General features: G+C 38.9%; 1 pseudogene across 1 annotated transcript; it reads right to left on the bottom strand.

Moving 5' to 3' along the window:
- Positions 1 to 16,268: 16,268 nt before the first annotated feature.
- On the bottom strand, positions 16,269 to 17,541 carry LOC128589263 (heterogeneous nuclear ribonucleoproteins C1/C2-like; annotated as a pseudogene). Its single transcript, XR_008380876.1, has 2 exons — positions 17,108 to 17,541; positions 16,269 to 17,069 (listed from the first exon to the last, which is right to left on the bottom strand). The product of XR_008380876.1 is annotated as a heterogeneous nuclear ribonucleoproteins C1/C2-like (transcript).
- Positions 17,542 to 19,297: the final 1,756 nt, after the last annotated feature.

Raw genomic sequence — 19,297 nt, 5'->3', positions numbered from 1 at the left:
CATCTCTTTAGAATTCACTTGTGCACTTTGCAGTCTCCCTCTCCAGCACCACAGTGAAGCATGGGTGTTTTTTTTTTTTTCTTTTTTAAATAACCACAGATGAATTTTAACTATTCTAGGATTTCACCTACGTGCAATAATATGGTATGCACTCATTTTTTATACCAGGTGACTTTTGCCCAGCAAAATTTCTGTGAAATTCATCTATGTTATTGTGTGTATCTATACTTTGTTTCTTGCTGAGGGATTTTACATCATATAAAAATACAATTTATCCATTCTCCAGTGGGCAGAAGATTGGGCTGTTATTAACATTTACATACAAGTATTTTTAAATGGGTGTATGTTTCCATTCTCTTTGGCAAATACCTAAAGTTGAAATTGTTGCTATTTATTATCTGTTTCTTCATATTGTTGGAATTGATCAGCTAAAATTTTGTTTAGGATTTTCATGTCTATATTCACAGAGCCAAGAGAAGTCACCACACCTGTCAGTCAAAGACGGAAGCATTTAGTCCTTCGCTGGGAGATGGAGGCAAAACTAACCCTTTGGTTCTTCTTTACCTGTGTTGGAGCCATCATAGCAACAGTCCCTTTATCCTATAAATAATGATCAACTGAACCAAAATGTACATAAACCAGATGGAATCACCCACCATGAGAAGAAAAGCATCAAAAATACATAATGCGATTACGGCAAGGAGGGATCATGCAGAAATTTAGAGGCTACAACTCTGCATCCTTATAACTACATAACCTTGCCCTACACTCCTAATCTTTCTGTGTTGGGGATCTGTAAGTACAGTAGTATTGGTGTAAACAAAGACAAATGCAGTAGAACCTCCATAATTAACCTCCTTAAGTTGACCTAGCTTCACAGACAGGACAAGCACCACAAGTATATGTCAGTACCGTAGGCCTAGTTCCTTATGTTCACCACTTCCGTATGTTGAACAGTTTGTTACAGTTCCTTAGGTGGTCAACTTACAAAGGTTCCACCGTACATTCTTAGGTAACTGGTTGTAAAGTTGATCACCTTCTGATGGAAACACAGAGATTCCCCAGAGGGACACTGTATATTTTTGGGGGGGACTGATGACATAATTTAAAATGTACGAAGGCAGTAGAAGAACTAATACATGCCCACACAAGAGAAAAACACAATTTAATTTAAGTGAGGAGAGAGGGGAGGAGGGAAGGGGATTGGTGTGCTCCCACCTAATGGACATAATATAAGGGTATATGGCACACCTCTTGGGTGCAGGACATGACAGGGACCTTATCTAACAAATGCAAACATTGTAATCTAATCATTTGTACTCCCATATTGGTCTGAAATAAAAATAAAGAAATGAAATGTTATGCTGCAGATCGTTTTAAGTTGTAACAGTGTAGACATTAAACCATCACACCTAAAAGTGGGTCATTCTTGAATCCTTGGAGTTATGGCTTTTGACAACTGGTTTAAGTGCTCTCTTCTCTAAGTGGGAAGTGTCTCTGGAGTACTATTGCTTTACAGACCGTCAAGTTCCTGAAAAGTAATAATTATTTCATAGCAAAAAATGTAATTTGGAAGTTAAGATTTGTAACTAATTTACTGGAACTTCTCTTTCTTACTCTTTAAATGCCCAACAGAACCTCTCATAGCATACACTGAGGCAATCAGTAGATTTTTAAGAAAGCAATCAATATTCCAAAATGTCTCCTCACAAAATTAGGAATTATGTAAAGATAATTAAAGTAAAAGAAAAAGAATTCATTGTTCTCTTGACTCATTTTCAGTTCTTTCTTGACAACGAATTTTCGTGAGCTGCTTAGACTATTAAGGTAAATTGATACTTTAACGTCTGTGATTATGGGTGCCAGGAGTACAGTATTTGTTGGCTTTTGTTTGTATATTTATATTTCTACTGAACATCTCTGAGCAATTGTGAGTGAAATACCTTCTGTCTTTAAATTGCTCCTTTAGGATAGCACTCACCAAACACAATTTAAATGAATACTTATTTTATGTGAAACACAAGTGCTTCATAACTTGCTTTTCAAACATTTAATTAAGAAATGGAAGGGAAACTATCTTAGAACAAAACGTGAACAGGTGTATATGACTTTAGGGGAGAAGGATCTGTTAGAGTAAGTTTTCTGAACATCTAAAGCGTATGCCTTCAAAAGCTTTTTTTCTTTTAATCAATTAAATATTTTTTTTTTCAAAATGTATTGTTGATTTCCTGACACCTTAAGCAGAACGTGCAGATTATCATCTACGAGTTCTGTGGGTGGTAACTGTGCGCGTCAGTTCACCAAGTTGCCGCCGGGTGGTTTATTAAGCACATAGATGCAAAGATCAGAAAATAAAGGTTTTTGAGGCCATATTTCAAAAGATATTCTGACTCCCTTCTCTTCTTATTCCCCTCCCTCCCACACCCATTTACGTCTAATCTTCTCATTTAAACTGTGTGTGTGTATGGCTGATATTAAGAGCTGGGTGACCTTGGTTATTCCATCACTAACTTAATTTTACTGTTTTTGGTGGCAGGCCCAAGACTGGTTCTAAATATTTTCATGTGAGAGTCAAGTGCATCTGTTCAAGAGCCATTTTCTCTTATTTTTGAGTACCTAGGTCCTCTGGTTTATTCAAGTTAGCAAAAGAGTGACTGCTGGATACACAGTAAATTGTTGGACTAAACTCTGTGGTTATCAAGTGTGGAAAAAGCAGGAACTACCCAGTACATGGCCTTTAAAATTACTTTGTTGGCCGGGTGTGGTGGCTCTCACCTGTGATCCTGGCACTCCGGGAGGCTGAGCTCCCTGAGGATTGCCTGAGCTCAGGAGTTTGAGATCCGCCTGAGCAAATGTGAAATCCTGTCTCTATTAAAAACAGAAAAATTGGCTGGGCATAGTGGCCTGCAGTCCCAGCTATTAGGAAGGCTGAGGCCAGAAGATCACCCACGCCCAAGAATTGGAGGTTGCTGTGAGCTATGACACCTTCACGACTCTACAGAGTGAGACTCTCTTTCTCAAAAATAAAAAATAAATAAAATTATTTTCTTTCTCTTGTCTTAGAAGCAGATTCTGAAATAAGGATTAAAATTAAAGTAGTTTGCTTGGCAGATGAAGGAAACACCGACAGGTGAGCGAGGGTGTGAGAGAAGGAAGTGAAGGCAGCCCCAGTGAACTGCAGGTAACAAGCCGGCTGCCCCCCGGGGCAGCTGGAGCTCACATCCCCTGGGAACTCTGGTGAATGGTGCCCTGCACAGTCCTCAGAGTCACCACGACCAACTCCCCTAAGTCAGTGGTTGGACAGTGGCGTGGTGTTAATATTTCTGCACATTCAACCTCCCTGTATTGGGGGGCAAAGTGTGCTTTGATGGCCTAGTGACAGGCACGGACAGGAGAATGGCCAGGGGTGTGGGTGGGACACCTACAGTGCTCCCTGCAGCTATAGATGGTGACATGAGAAGGGCCCCTATTTGCCACGTGATTTGAAACTTGCATTTTGAGAACAAATTGAGATAGCTCTGACTCTCCTTTGACTATACTACTATTCAGAAACATTGGTCTACAAAGAAAAATGTAATTGCTATTAAGTAGGTCTGCATTCTCGCTAAGCCTTGTGATAGATACTGTAAAGAGAGTAAAAATAAAAATCTGGGAAAAAGTATTTGCAATTCATGTATCCCACAATGGTTTTCTATCCAGAATATAGACCAATATACACACACATATATATCGTTAAACTTAACAGCAAGAAAATAATCTAATTTGAAAATGGGCAAAGGATTTGAACAAATGCATAGGCAAAGGATGGTAAATATGTACATGAAAAGATACTTAATATCATTAATTCTTAGGCAAATGCCACCATGAAATATTATGCTGTTGGTATATTGTTGGTAAATATTATGCTGTTCATATGCCGTTGGTGTGGCTGCTCTAGAAGACAGCTAGGAATTTCTTATAAAGGTAAAAAATGCACTTCCCATGTGTTTCAGCAATCCCATTCCAGGATATTTATCCTAGAAAAAGGAAAACTTAGGTTCAATAAAACTTGGTGTGCAAATTATGCACGGCAGCTTTATTTGTAATAGACGAAAACTAGAAACTGTACAAACATCCTCCAACAAGTGAAAAAAACCCCGCAATGTAACAACTTGAATGAACGTCAAGGATATTAGACTGAGTGAGAAAAGCCAATATCAAAGGTTACCTACCATATAATTCCATTTATATAACATTCTTGATGTGACATGATTATAGTGATGGGGAATGGATTGGTGGTTGCCAGGAGCTAGAGTTAAAGGGGAGAGGAAAAGAGGGTGTTTCTTTGGGGAAAGGAATAAGTCTACATACTTACTGTATCAACTGCTGGTTAAAAAATCTAATCGTGTGACAATATTTCATAGAACTATATACATGGGGGGGGAATGTGCACATAAAAACTGGTGAAATTGAATATGTTCTATAGTTTTGTTAGCAGGGTTGTACCAGTGTCGTGTTCCTGCTTTTATAGTTGTACTATGGTTATGTAAGAAGCTATTTGGGGGGGAAACAGGGTGAAAGATTCACAGGAACAATGTACTATCTTTGGATCTTATCAGTGAGCCTAAAATTATTTCAAAATAAAAAGAAAAAAGTAGTGTTTCCATTAACTGAGGTGAAAAGGGCTGCGGATAGAGCAAGTTTTAGAAGAGGAGATGTGGGGATCAGTTTTAGACGTGCCATAGTTGAGATGTCTCCTACAAATGCTTATGGACAAGTCTGCGTTTAGGAGAGGAACCTGGCTGGGGTATGCATGTGGAAGATGAGAGTTAAAGCCGTGGGACTGGATGAGTTCAAGGGCAGGAATATTCATGAGGATCAAGAAGAGAAGCAAGGACTGAACCTTGGGGTCCTCCACCACTAGACAACAGGGAGACTAGAGTGGACTCTTAGAGGGTACGATTTTTCTCTGCCTGAAAACTCTTTGGGGTGTATGTGTATTTTTGTGTTTTGACAGCTCTATTCCAGCCAGTAGACAGATTAACTGGTAGATTTGAATTTCTTCTTCTTCTTTTTTTTTTTTTTTAGAGACAGAGTCTCATTATGTTGCCCTTGGTAGAATGCTGTGGTGTCACAGCTCACAGCAATCTCAAACTCCTGGGCTCGAGAGATTCTCCTGCCTCAGCCTCCCAAGTACCTGGGACTATAGGTGCGTGCCACAACGCCTGGCTATTTTTTGTTGCAGTTGTCCTTGTTTAGCTGGCCTGGGCCGGGTTCAAACTTGCCACCCTCAGTTTATGTGGCTGGTGCTGTAACCACTGTGCTATGGGTGCTGAGCCAGTTTTGAACTTCTTTTGGCTACTGTGGGCTTCTTTCTTTCTCTTTTTGTATTGCAGATAGCTTTGTTTCTTCATATTTATTACCTCTCCAGAGTGACTGAAATAAAAAATGTAATTGAGTCTCATCATCATCATCATCATCATGGAAATGGCTTCAAAAGAAAAATGATAAATGAATATTATTATTTCTCATTTTCAACCAGGAACCAGTTGCCATTGATAAATAGACAGCCAAGAGTCTATTTGGAAGGAAGGCTCAGGATATGTAATTACAACATGTATGTTCATAGGGAGAAAGAAAGCAAAGAAATAACTTACGAGTACTTCTTGATTTAATCTACAAGACAAACAAAAGCACCACACACGCTCCTGAGAGCACCGGCAGCAGTTCTCAACCTGTGGGTCATGACCCCTTTGGGGGTCTCCTGCATATCAGATATTTACATTATGATTCATAACAGTAGCAAAATTACAGTTATGAAGTCGCAACAAAAATAATTTTATGGTTGGCGGTCACCACGACATGAGGAACTGTATTAAAGGGTCACGGCATCAGGAAGGTTGAGAACCACTGGATTAGAGCATCCTTGAGAAAAGCTTTGCCTCCTTCAGCAGGAGCAATCTTCCTGCAGTAGTCCAGCCCGCCTGTGTACGAGATATCCATTGGATAGGAAGTCAACCCAGCAATGGCAGTGACGGACAGCGAGATTGTCCAGCTGATGAAGATGTGAGTCTTCCTGGAACCTAGAAGAATTTCCTTTGCAGTGTCATAGATACCCAAGTAGGCAGCTTTTCCATAATACCTGGCACAGTCATATTCAAGCCTGATACAAGGCCTTAATCCCATCAGATTTGCAGGTCTTAAGGTCTCTGAATTCCCTTTCAGCTCCAGCTTTACCCACATCTGCTGCTAGACAGGTACAAAATCAAGCTAGCAGCAAAATCAAGAGGGTACATAAAACATACCCTAGTGGCATCGCCTGATGCCAGAACCCTGCAGAGTGGTGCCCGGCCTGGGTCCTCTTGTCCACATCACCCAGAAAGATCTGCTGGTATTTATCTTTGACAGCCACATTGATAGCCAAGGTGCGGAAGTATCTGATGACACTGGTCATGTTACCATGCCAGAGGACAAGTCATCCTGCTCCTTAGGGACATGAACCACACAGTCTGTAATGCCCTTATATTGCTTAACTGCGGTGATTTTTTTGCTCACAGGCAGCACCCGAAGCAGCAGTGTGACCTGCTGATAGGCACTACTGTGGTCTTAGCGACCTTGGTGAAAGACACAGTGGTATCTGCTCATGTTGAAAGGAAAGATGAGGCAGGCAACTGCAGAATGGGACTGGCACAGGAACTGGCTTGACCCGGGCTCTAGGTAGATTTCTTTCTCTTTTCCTCTGTACTTCACTGATTCCAGTAAAAATTTACAGGATATCAGTAGAAGTGTTCCTCTCTCTGTTCAATGATTTTTACAAACTGTTATTCTTTCGATCCCTGCTACCACTAGGGATCATGTATGGTAATCTCAATGCTTCGGGAGAAATGAACACGTGTTTCTTTAAAAGATGATGGAACATCTGCTGTCAGATTACTTTACATAAGGGGGAAATAAAGACAAAAGCTGATTCACATTTAGGAAAAATTTTCTCATTATTTTCTTATTTTAGTTCCCAAGATCATTGCTCATTTTACGGTCAGTATCTACTCTAGCCATTTTTATCTTTAACCAAAAGTTATCTCTTTCACCACTATTTTTCCATTATCATTGTTATAAAAAATTAATTTAGTTACGTGACTTTTGCTTTATGAATAAGCAAATCACTATAATTACTTTGTAAGTTTAGGAATGCATCCTTGCACAGAGGGAAGTTTGTAATACCTGATATGTACATTAGGAAATAAGGAATGAAAATCAGTGATCTCAACATCCATCTCAAGAAGGTGGATAAAGAACAGCAAATTAAAACCAAGGAAAGGGGAAAAAATAATGAAGACAAAAGCAAAAAATAGCTATAGAACAAACAATTAATAGAAAGGATCAACATAAACAAAAGTTGGTTGTGTGCAAATTTGACTTCGACAAAAAAGAAAAGGTATAAATTATCAATATCGAGAATTTGGCTGGGCACAGTGGCTCACGTCTGTAATCCCAGCACACTGGGAGACCGAGGCTGGTGGATTGCTTGAGCTCAGGAGTTTGAGAACAGCTTGAGCAAGTGTGAGAACCCGTCTCTAAAAAAAATAGCTGGGTGTTGTGGCGGGCGCCTGTTGTCCTGGTTACTCAGGCGGCTGAGGCAAGAAAATCACTTGAGTCCAAGAGGTTGTTGTGAGCTGTGACACCACAGCACTCTACCAGGGCGGCAAAGTGAGACCCCGTCTCAAAAAAAAAAAAAAAAAAAAATTAGGAATAAGATATCATTTCAGAGCCTGTAGAAATTAAAAATATATATGAGGTTATTATAAAAATGTATTTTAGTGAATTAAAAAATAAATGACCCAATTGCTAGTAAAACAGAATTTATCTTCACGACATTTCTTTTTTTTTTTTTCTTTTATTGATATAAACTTTTTTTTTTGCAGTTTTTTGGCTGGGGCCAGGTTTGAACCTGCCACCTCTGGATATGAGGCCAGTACACTACTCCTTGAGCTACAGGCATGGCCCTCACGACATCTATTTCTAACATAAACAGAAAAACAGGGTGTTCCAAAGGTCACCTTTAAAGTCTCCATACATAGGGAAAATGGAAAATTATAGCTAGACATACCTTTACTTACAAAATATTCATTACAACATTTTACAAAGCAGTGGCCAACACACAGAATGTTTTGTAAAATGTTGAAATGGATATTTTGTAAATAAAGGTGTGTCTAGCTACAATTTCCCATTTTCCCTATGCATGGTGACCATAGGAGCAGCTTTTGGGACACCCTGTAGAATATATGAATAATTTTTTTGTTAGTCACTTACTCATGTTCTGTGTTTATATTTCTATTGAGATGTTTGTCTTTTTGAAAATTGATTCATGAACCTTCTTTACGTATTGATATATGATTACATATACATTGCAAATATTTCCCTCCCTTTTGCCCTAATTCATTTGTAGAATATAGAAATTTGAAATGTTATTATATAGTTAAATTTGTTGAACTTTTCCTTTGTAATTTCTTTTGCTTTTATTCTCAATGTATCCTTATGTAATTTCTTCTAGTTCCTGATGATGGTGATGATATATATATATATATATTTTTTTTAATTAGTTCTTTAAAATGTTCAGAACTTAATTTAATGTATGATGTGAAGAAAGGGCCAATTGTTTTTATTTTTTAAACTGGCCAATTTTCTCGACATCGCTTAAAACGCAATTAAAGCAGAATCTCCATTCTGAGGGTTCCTGTCTATACAGGTTAAAATACATTTGTAGCTTTTTCCTTCTATTAAAAAAAATGCCTTTTCCCATTAATTTATAATCTTTCTTGATGAAATGTATAAAATTTGTGTACACTAGTGTCTGTTTTTCTTTTTACTTTTCTGTTAATTCTTTTATGGCATTGCTCTTTAAAGCTTTTTTTCCCTAACCTTCATACCTTTTAAAAGAACTTCAATTCTATAATATTAAAAAATTTCATGGGATTTATTCAGGTGTTTTGTTGAAGTTATATGCTTTGGGGATATAAATCAGACATTTTAACATATCAAAGTGGATAAAAGATCGGGTTTTGTACTCTGATATACATTATCTGTAATATATATACAAATATTGACAGGTTTGTTGGGAAGATGAAATAAAATGTAAAAGGTGAAAAACACCTTAAACAATCCTTGAAATATGGTAGGGACCCATTAATTAAAACAGCTAAGCTTTAAGAACTCCCCTTATTCATTGCTTTCAATAAATGTTGCCTTTGAATACCATTTTAGTATTTGGCCTTTTCATCCTTCTATGTGACATCTCTCTTCTTGCATGTCAATATTTTATTTCCTCAACAAAATGCCATTGTTTTCTACATATCAATCACACACATTCTGGTTACGTTTTTTTCAGATATTGGAATCTGAACTTAATCCATTCTAGATACACATTTGAGTTCCAAATCGTTTGAGTTCCAAGACAATTTTCCCTTTTAAAATAATCCATTCCTGGGTCCCACAAACTCAAATGTTCAAAATGATTTTAATAGTAAATATGCCAAATTTTAAGGTAAAATATTAACAAATGATATTTGAATAAAATATAAATTAATAAAAGTATAAAAACCTAAAAATAGAAAGGTTTGTTTCATCACAATCAAACATTTGGTTCGAAATATACCCCTCACTGTTCACAAAGTCCTGAAAATCCTCTGCAATTTTTTCTGCTACTTCCGAATTAGAACTGGCAGCTTCTTAGAGCATAATAGCGCTATAGATCCCAGTCCTTTTCTTAAAGTCTCCAACCACCCCCTACTGGCTTTTAGCTCCTCCTTTTGAGCCCTGGTATCAGGCATGCCTTTCACTCAATCATCCTGGAGGACCTTGGCTTTCTCATGAATTATTATTATTTTTTTTGACAGCAAATGTGTGTGGTTTATTCTGCCTTGTATTTCACATCCTGAACAATACTTAATTCTGTAAAACTGGAATTGTAAAGTCAGGGAGAGAGGAGGTAGTTTTCCTAGGTGACCTCTATATGAGAGACCTTTGTGGCATGTATCTTACACTTATTGCTTCATTTCATTGTCATGTCAACCCATGGAATGGCCACCTGCCATACTCTAGCTCACTGGAGTCTTCCTGGGCACTGCTGTGCATATCTGTGTTAGCTCATGTCTGTGCAGACCCCTAGGGAGGGATTCCTCTGATATCTCTGAAGATGTTCTACCAGGAATGTGTTTTCTTTTTTCCTGACTAGCCCTTGATTAATATGGAGTCAGCCATTGTAGCAATCTAGTGATGAACATCAGGATGTCCACTTAATTTGCTTCTGATGATAAAATGTGGGTAGAAGTGACGTTTGTCATTTTAGCCAAAAGTTTTAAGATCCTGGCCATGTCTCTTTTTCTCTCTGCTACAAAACTGACTCTTCTCGGATGGAAATGGCTCCATAAGCTTGGGTATTGGAGGAAAGACGTAGCTGATCCAGGATGGGCGTGCTTTAGGGACAGGTAACAAAACTCTCTTGTTCTCTCACGAATTAATGTCTCAGAAATCACATCACCAACCAGCTGTTTTTCACTAATCCAAAACAAACAGGAGTTTTTCCATCTCTTCCATACTTTTTGATCTCCTAGAAGTCAACATTGTAACCCCTTTTGCCACATCAGCTGCGTTGATAGCTTCTTTATTTTTCAAAATCACAGGAACAGTCCGTTTAGGCATCCAGAAAATAGTAGCAAGATCAGCCACACTTGCACCTCTTTCATGCTTAGCAATAAAATCTTCCTTAATTTCAATGGTAGCTCTACCAGCTTTCCTCTTACTCTTATTTTTCTCACTACACTTTTTAGGACTCATGGCAAACGCCCTCAGTTGTTATAATAATATAAAAAACCCCACACAAAACAGGTACAAAAACATAAGATTAGCAGCAAAAATCACACGAGATGCTTTCACTCCAGCTTCCGGCAACGAACGGAGAGACAAAGCACATGGGTGGCCTGAGCGCTGGGGAACCGTGTGCACAAAAACACACGAGCAATGTGCTGGGCATTTGGATCCTAAACAAGCACTTGAATTTCGGGCCAAATTTGCTCAAATTTTTCATTCAGATTCCAAGTTGTTGAGTTCTGGGGCATCTGGATTCTGGGGGCAATACTATGCTGTTGTTTTGTATAAACTCAGTTTTCTCCCATTTTGTTTTTTTTTTGGTCATTGATGCTTGCATAGGCAAGACTTTGAAAATTTATCTTGTATCCAATTACTTTGCTAAAGTTTAAAAAATGAAGAGATTTTCAATTGATTATCATATCCGCTATAAATGGTGATTTGGGGCCCTTATCTAGTAAAGTGCTTATTTTTATTTCTATTTCTTAATTTTTTAAATTAAATTTAACAGAAGAGGGTCATATTTTGATCTTTATTTTGAATGAGAATTCCTGTATCTCTTTACTGTAAGTTATTCTATTGGCTGTTGGTTTAAAGTCGGTATTTCTCACCACCCTGAAGAAGCAGCAATTATGATTCTCAGGCTTCAACTTAGGCAGACAAGGAAAGTAACTAGATAAACCTGCCTTTTGAGACTTTATTCTCCCAGATAACAAGACCTTCGTTTCAGTTAATTACGTAAAGGTTTGTCCCCTCCTTTTCCAGAGGACTTACATTATGCCAAGGCGTGGGGGGCGAGTGGGCATCTGATCCTGTGTCATCGTCACCTTCTCTCACCTGTCCCTCTGTTTTTCTTCTCCCAATTCTGGGCATGGCAGTCAGCTATTAGGCAACGGTGGGAAAGGCTGGGCAGGGAGGAGCCATGGGGGGTGGGTACCCTCTCATTTCCCTCTCACAGGTTGCCCTGGCCCATGGTGAAAAGCAAGAAGTGCTCAGAAAAGTTTTCCTTGCCCTGATCGCCTTTCTCTTCCCTTGACAGCTCGTCCTCTGTCAAAGTCTTCCTAACTCACCAAAGGCGGGTGAAGTCAGGAGTGAAGACCAGGCAGCAGAGGGAGCACAGCCCGAGGGACAGGGGAGGACAGCAGGAAGGGAAATTCCAGTAGCAAGTAAAAAGAGGAAATTTGCTGTTATTCCTAGTGAGGGAAACCCCATATTTTAATTTGAAATCATGAAAAAAGGAAACAGTAGGTATAACCCAAGGAACTTCCTCCTTTCCATATTTGTGATATATATTCTGAATATTCTCAAATATATATACTTTGCATTTTCAGCCCTTATTCTGTATGAATCTTTATATATATATAAGATTCATGTATATGTGTGTATATTCATGTATATATGTATATATGTTTCTATATGTGTGTATACATGTTAAGCTTTCATATAAAAGACAGAAAATGGGGCAGTTAAAAATGTCAATGCAAAGAACAGGTTTTGTGGGACGCACCTACCACACAGACTTTCCCATAACAAATGAAACCTTGTAACCTAATCATGTGTACCCTCATATTAATCTGAAATAAAAAAAATAAGAACAGGTTTTGACATATTCCATTGAATTTGAAGCAACATGTGGCTTGGAAGAATAGAGGTAAAGGATTTGTTTTGCCAGAGTGTGTTTAAACCACAGAGTGTTTGATTTCCTCTGGAAGAAAAGCCTACCCGGTTCTACCTGTCTCTTGGGGGTAGCGGCAGCCAGGACAAGTAGCTATTGGTTATCCATGATCAGTAGTGCAGCCTCCTTTCTCCAGGTCACACGCTGTCATTTATTTCTGAAGCTGCAGTTTTATGCTGTTATTTTTCTTCTCTGATTCATTCTGAGTCATGGGAAGCACATTCTCATTGTGATGGGGTACACTGCAGCGAGGGCTGACTTGCTTGTTCTGCACCATTAAATTCCTGCTTGTGTCTTTTGATCAGGAGTGGTTTGGAGAGTCACAGGGCAGAAAAAATGGGAGAATGAAGGCTGTGCTTGGGAGGATTCAGACTAGAAGAGGTGGGATCAATGAAGGGCTCCCCCGCCCCATATGAACTAATGTGCTTAATGGGCAATGAAATCTCTGTCTGTCACGGTTCTGAAGCAACCAAGGAGCTATTCAAGAATGACATTCTCTCCTGATAAAGGATTCCACTGATCATGCCAGGTTCCAGAAACGGGCTGAGGGGTTGGGGGGTTCACCATAGTGGCAGAACAGCATTATCAAGTGTCAAATATCTATGGCCATCATCTTCTCCACATACATTAGCTCGTAATCCCTCAGGAAGAAACTGAAGGGTATCATCCTGTCATACTGAAAGGACATTTTCCAGGAGGTGGGAGGTTTCTGTTCATTAAGCTATGCTGATGCTGAGCATAGCTTGAAAAATTTAATTTGAACCAAGTGGCCCTGTACTCAGTGAGCGTTACTGCCAAGGAGCTAGGACAAGGGCAATATACCCTAAAGATATTAAAAGCTAGAATAGAATTAAAGTGGGGTACATTTCTCTCCTTTCCTCTCTGTGCTTAATGCAATTATTTCAAACCTGAGTATGGTACATTTAGAACACGGAGACAGTAAATCAAAAACTCACTCTTTTGACCTCTTTTTTTTTTTTGCCTCAAAACATTAAAATCCAATTTATTTGCTATAGTAGTAATAATTCCACTTGCAAGAGACAAGAGCCATGACATCAGTAAAATGATAGAAAAATGTTATTTGTCTCATTCCTGGCAAGTAATTGGAACAAAATGTATTAGTGATGTAGAAACTATTCTGTGTGTATTTATGTGCATGCTTTGTATTAAGAAGAAATACACAAAATGGAAGGACATGGAGGATAACACGTATTTTCATTGGAGTGAATCTTTTTATTTGACAGCCTTTCTATTGTAAGTTATATTAAAAAAAAAAGCATATTTGCCCCTGTAACTGCAGCTTGCAGTAAAATCCATTTTCAGCAATTCTGAATTCAGCTCACATAGCCTTCTTGTAGGCTACAAGGAGGTTCAAGCTGTTCTAAAATAGTTATCACGATCCATTACACTCTGTTCCCTGTAGCTTTTGTCCCCAGTTGCATGTGGTAGTGTAATTGTGAAAGAAAATTTAAAATATAATATGCTGACTCTACACATGGACGGGTTACAATTTCCTTTGTTCCAGGCATTCTTGAATACATCATCCAAAATCTAGTATGAATACTCCAGGATAAAGGTAACATTTCAAAAGAGGATATATCAAATTAATATTTCTTTTATGTTAAAAGAAGTACCTTAGGAGAAAAATATTGCTTGAGATTTTGGCTTGGTTAATATGGGGGAAATAGAAAATTGAAGCTGGTAATTTTAGCCCTAAAGGTTTACTGCACTTATCTGTATCATTTTGCTTAAGTACACATTTAAAAAATGTATTTAAAAATATTATTCTTAATTGGAGATTGCATTGATTCCATTTCTAAATAATGATGAAAGACATAATATATGATATTTTAGATTATGGTTAGAATAGAACTATCCTGTTTTTGAATGTTACAGATAATAAGGAAAGATCTAGTTTGAGATGATTAGAAAAACAATGAGGAGAAAACACATATTTCCGTCTAAGTTTATCCCTTCACGCTCACCGTAGGGAAAACGCAAATATTTTCTCCCAGTAACCAGCTCCTGTTCCTCACGTTCATTCTTGCTTCATATCTTCCAGTCCCCCAATCTTTGGTGACATTCTCGACTCTTTCCTTCTCTACTCAATCCCTTCCCAAGTCCTAGCACATCTTCTCTTGTGAAACTCTTCCACAGAATCTCAGAATTTTATGTCCTTGAAGGATGCTCCTATAGTCGTGTTTCCCCAAAACTTTTAAAGTAATTTTTCTCTAGATGTTACACAGAAGCTCCCAGATTGATAGTAATGTAAAAATACAACAGATAAAAGCAAATTCAGTTTCACTGAAGAGTGAAGGGAACAGACTCCCTACCAATTTGGTCCATTCATGCTGACTTGCAATCACAGTCAAAGTTGCTTTATTTAACCCCAAGGGACCCTGGGAATGGAGAAAATACAGGTCCAAAGAGATTTGGTGACTTGTCCAGGATCATGAAGCCAGTATGCACAGCTAGTACTGAAATCAAGTTAAAATTCAGTGCTCTTTGGTTTCTCAGCCAAATTTACCATCACAATCACATCTGAAATTCAGCTTATTACAATAATGTTTTAGTAGTCTCTAGTCTTGCCTTATATTTCCTCACTTGCAGATCATAAGACACTGTATTCTTTTATCTGTCCTCCGTGCAACAGACTTTTGTGGCTCTCTGGTGCCTGAGGTCAAGTCCAAGTACAGGTCCATTCCTGGTTCTTTATAATTTGAACATTTTCTTATGTTTCTCTCTGATTCAAAGCCATTGTGCCAACTTGGTTCATTTCTCTGCTGAGTCTCAAAACACCTCTAAGGCTTTCCTCTAAGTGCAAGAGCTTTGGTCTAACTTATCCTTCAAGACTTTTTAAGCCTGTTTTGAGTACATCATTTCACAGACGGCTCTTTTGTCTTTGATGAACTGTAATCCTACTTGTATTATCATTTTTCATTTTTAAATTTCAAATGGGTAAAACTATGTAAAAATGTAAGTTCTGCTAAAATACCGACCATGGCTTATTTTGTACATAATGCTGACACAATGCTGTGTGATTATCAGCTGTGTTTTGTGGGTCAATTATACTGTTCTTGGCCACAAAACAAAGATGCACTCCAGTATTTTTCTTTCTTTCTTTTTTTTTTTTTTTGGCCAGGGCTGGGTTTGAGCCCACCACCTCTGGTATATGGGGCTGGTGCCCTACTCCTTTGAGCCACAGGTGCTGCCCCACTCCAGTATTTTTCATGTGGCCTATGATGGCTACTTTCGTCCATGTTCCTTTTCCACTACAGAAAATTGAGCCTAAACAGATCTGCTCTTATACTGCAATTATGCCATCAGTCTAATTATTAAACAATTCTAATTGAATATAAACAGATGTTAATAATAATTTAAAAATTTATTTTTATTTTTTTTCTCCAAATTCCTGGTTTAATAAGGACTTATTTTGAGGAAAAAAGGTCCCAAACATCAGGCTGTTCACAAAAATAACCCACAGTATCAACTTTAGAAAACAAATCTTAAGACTATTACACTAATTATTTTTCTAGAGGATGCATTTGACATGCCAACTCTCATTCACAAAAATACATTGTTACATTTGTGTTGAATTGCCCCACATTGGCACTCTTACATGGGGTATAACACATACTTCTAACTCAAAGCTGCTCTTAGGTGCTACTTGAACTAAATGAGATTGCCTTACAGTTAGGTAAGCAACTACTGAACTCATGTATGAATGGAAAGAACTGTACTCCCTGCATGACTAGAGATTATTTTGGAGACGGCTGATAAAAACCATACATCCTTTTTATTGTTAAGTCATAAAGAAGTATCAAAATGAAAAGCAAAACATTACAGGGTAAGACTTAACAAAACTACTAGGAGCATCAAAGGAAGTGAAAATGGGACTAGGCGCAGGGCAATATGAATTAATGAACATGGGAAGGACAAGGCTGGGGACAACAGTGAGCATGTGGTGAAGATACTAGGGGGAGAGGATCTGGCGAGAATTTTGATCTACACAAGCGCCTAGGTAAAGAAGTAATGGGATAAGATTTCTAAACCCCACTATGTGCTTAAGAGTCATCCTCGCCATTGGCGCTGTCTCTGTCATCCTCTCCTTCCTCAGGCTCTTTTTCATCATCCTTGATCAGCTCCAGCTTTCCCTTAATAGTTTTCACCTGGTCTTCTCCCCGATCTTCATTATCATCATCATCTAGGAGGTCCCCCTCCTCAGCAGAGTCATCAGCACCCCCCTCAGACTCCATCTTCACATCAGTCTCATCTTTCTTCAGGGAGCTGCTGCTCTGCTCCTCTTCTGATTTATCATTCTTCAGCTCTACTGCTGCTTGTTTGCTCTGCTCCTTTTCAATTTTTTTCAGGTTTTCCAGTAAAGAAACCACTTTTTGTTTTACCTGGGTCAACTCCTTCTTAATGGCCTGAAGGTCATCTCCTTTCAACTTTCCAGACTTGGAAGAAGAACCTCGCTGTCCACTCTTAGAATTGAAGCCACTTTTCCCCCTTTGTGAGGTGTTTCCCGATTCACGCTGGCGTTTTTAACATAATTTAACATTTAAATGCAATTATCGAGCTTTCCCTCCCTCACAGCCCGAGCAATAGGAGGAGGAGGAGGAACACGGGCTGGGTAACTGTACATCCTGTCATAATAATCCCGTTGAAAGTCATAATCCAAGTCAAAAGAGGAGCCGTACATCTCCGCTGCAGATCGTTTCACACCTGCTTTTCCTCGATTCACTTTTGGCTCTGCAGCCAGATTAATATCTAAAACTTGGCCAGCAATCGTTCTGCCATCCTCTCCTGCTACAGCAGCCCGGGCATTTCTCTCATTAACATACTGAACAAAGGCAAAGCCCTTGTGAACAGAGCAGCCCACAATTTTACCATACTTGGAGAAAATTGCTTCCACATCAGACTTCTTCACCACAAGAGTGTTGAGATTCCCAATGAATACACGGGAGTTCATGGAGCGAGGGTCTGTCTTGTTGGTAACATTGCTAGCCATTGTGCTTGATGGTAAGGGTCTTCACAAAGTGAAATAATGTAGCTGAAGATCAAAAAAATCTCACAGGAGACACACAGGGTAAGTGGATAGCCACTTCAGCAGTGATTCCAGCGACAAGCACTTCCCTGAGAAAGCTTCTGCTCATCCACAGGCACGAGAACTTAAAGAGCAAGAGGAAGTGAAAGGAAAATTAGGGCAAGGAAACAGATAAAAGAAATCACTCATGAGGAAGAATCAGCAGAAAACTCCAGGCAACATGAAGAACCAGTCCAGAACAACCCCACCAAGGGACCATGAGGTAGCTACTGCAGAGGATTCCACCTATACAGAAATGTTAGGAATGACAGAAAGGGAATTTAGAATACACATGTTGAAAACAATGAAAGAAATGATGGAAACAATGAAGGAAACTGCTAATAAAGTGGAAAATAACCAAAAGGAAATCCAAAAACAGAATCAAATCAGAGATGAACGATATGAAGAACATAAAAAGGATATAGCAGAGCTGAAGGAAATGAAACAGTCAATCAGGGAACTTAAAGATGCAATGGAAAGTATCAGCAACAGGTTAGACCATGCAGAAGAAAGAATTTCAGAAGTAGAAGACAAAGTTTTTGAGATAACTCAGATAGTAAAAGAGGCAGAAAAGAAGAGAGAGAAAGCAGAACGTTCACTGTCAGAATTATGGGACTTTATGAAGCGTTCCAACATACGAGTTATAGGAATTCCAGAAGGGGAAGAAGAATGCCCCAGAGGAATGGAAGCCATAAAGAGAATATTATAAAAGAAAATTTCCCAAATATCACCAAAGATTCTGACACACTGCTTTCAGAGGGCTATCGGACCCCAGGTCACCTCAACTCTAACCGAGCTTCTCCAAGACACATTGTGATGAACCTGTCCAAAGTCAAGACAAAAGAAAAGATTCTGCAAGCTGCCAGGAGTAAGCGCCAGTTGACCTACAGGGGCAAATCCATCAGAGTGACCGCAGACTTCTCTAATGAAACTTTCCAAGCAAGAAGACAATGGTCATCTACCTTTAATCTACTTAAACAGAACAATTTCCAGCCCAGAATTCTGTACCCTGCTAAGCTAAGCTTAAAACTTGACAGAGAAATCAAATCATTTACGGATATACAAACATTGAGGAAATTCGCCACAACAAGACCAGCTCTACAGGAAATACTTCAACCTGTTCTGCACACTGACCACCACAATGGATCAGCAGCAAAGTAAGAACTCAGAAATTAAAGGACAGAACCAAACCTCCACACTGATGCAAAAGATAAAACTAAGCAATGGACTCTCACAAAATAAGACGAATAAAATACTACCACACTTATCAATTATCTCAATAAATGTTAATGGCTTGAATTCCCCACTGAAGAGACATAGATTGGTTGACTGGATTAAAAAACACAAGCCAATAATTTAACTTTTAAATGCAATTATTGAGCCTTCCCTCCCTCTCCCCTCCCCTCTGCTTCCCTTCCCTTCCTCCTGGTCTGGTCCCATCTAGTCTTTGCTCCATTGCACAGGGTATAGAGTAGTGATATCATCATACTGACAGACACCTCCCTCAAACTCCTGGGCTCAAGCAATCCTCCTGCCTCAGCCTCCTGAGTAGCTGGGACTACAGTTATGCCCTGAACACCCTGCTAGGCTTTTTCTATTTTTAGTAGAGACTTGAGCTTCACTCTTGCTCAGGCTGGTCTTGAACTCTTGAGCTCAAGGGATCCTTCTGGCTTGGCCTCCCAGAATGCTAGGAT

Source organism: Nycticebus coucang, chromosome 1, assembly GCF_027406575.1.
Source record: "Nycticebus coucang isolate mNycCou1 chromosome 1, mNycCou1.pri, whole genome shotgun sequence".
Lineage (NCBI taxonomy): Eukaryota > Metazoa > Chordata > Mammalia > Primates > Lorisidae > Nycticebus > Nycticebus coucang.
This window is presented reverse-complemented; position numbering and strand designations above follow the sequence as displayed.